This window comes from Sinocyclocheilus grahami, unplaced genomic scaffold (assembly GCF_001515645.1).
Source record: "Sinocyclocheilus grahami isolate Dianchi unplaced genomic scaffold, SAMN03320097.WGS_v1.1 scaffold1486.1, whole genome shotgun sequence".
Taxonomy (NCBI): Eukaryota; Metazoa; Chordata; class Actinopteri; order Cypriniformes; family Cyprinidae; genus Sinocyclocheilus; species Sinocyclocheilus grahami.
In genome coordinates this window covers 127,060-127,935 of record NW_015506665.1, presented here as the reverse complement: position 1 = coordinate 127,935, position 876 = coordinate 127,060, and the positions used below count along the sequence as shown (strand labels likewise).

Here is an 876-nt window from a genome sequence, read left to right as displayed (position 1 = left end):
GGTTTGTTCATGTCATGTGACCATCCTTGTCTGCTATAAGTAGCCTTCATGTTCCAATTGTGCCCTTGTCGTGTATTGATGTTTTAACCTGCTGTCAGGATTCAAGCCTCGGATTATTGTTTGGATCACTCTGTAAATAAACTGCACTTGGGTTCTTCACTACACTCGCCTTCAGTGGATGATTCGTTACAGAATACACAACCTCTCAAAATGAACCCAGCAGATCGCCTAGTTCGCCTCCGTCAAGGTAATCCCTCCATTGAGGATTATGTGGAGGACTTTTGTGGGCTTTGTCACCTAGTGGATTTTAATGAAACATTCCTGAAAGACATTTTTCGCTTTGGTTTCAGTAAGGACATGCCACGTTTAATGCCACGTAATACCCCACACTGGTCGCTAGAACAGTATATAGACTTTGCTCTGCAGTTGAGTGGATCTGCTTTCACTGTGGGTGTCATGGAGAAGGAAGATGACACTTCCCAAAAGTCTGCTCACGTCATGCCTGCCAAGCCCGCCTAGTTCGCATCCGTCAAGGTAATCCCTCCATTGAGGATTATGTGGAGGACTTTTGTGGGCTTTGTCACCTAGTGGATTTTAATGAAACATTCCTGAAAGACATTTTTCGCTTTGGTTTCAGTAAGGACATGCCACGTTTAATGCCACGTAATACCCCACACTGGTCGCTAGAACAGTATATAGACTTTGCTCTGCAGTTGAGTGGATCTGCTTTCACTGTGGGTGTCATGGAGAAGGAAGATGACACTTCCCAAAAGTCTGCTCACGTCATGCCTGCCAAGCCGAAGCCTGCTCACATCATGTCTGCCAAGCCACAGCCTGCTCACGTCATGCCTGCTACTCCAGGACCTGCTCAAATCA

The 876-nt window shown here is 46.2% G+C and overlaps 1 long non-coding RNA gene across 1 annotated transcript in view; it reads right to left on the bottom strand.

Annotated features, from left to right (window-relative positions):
• Positions 1–876, bottom strand: part of LOC107570639 (uncharacterized) — an 18,322-nt gene that overhangs the window by 17,195 nt on the left and 251 nt on the right. The window lies entirely within an intron of this gene.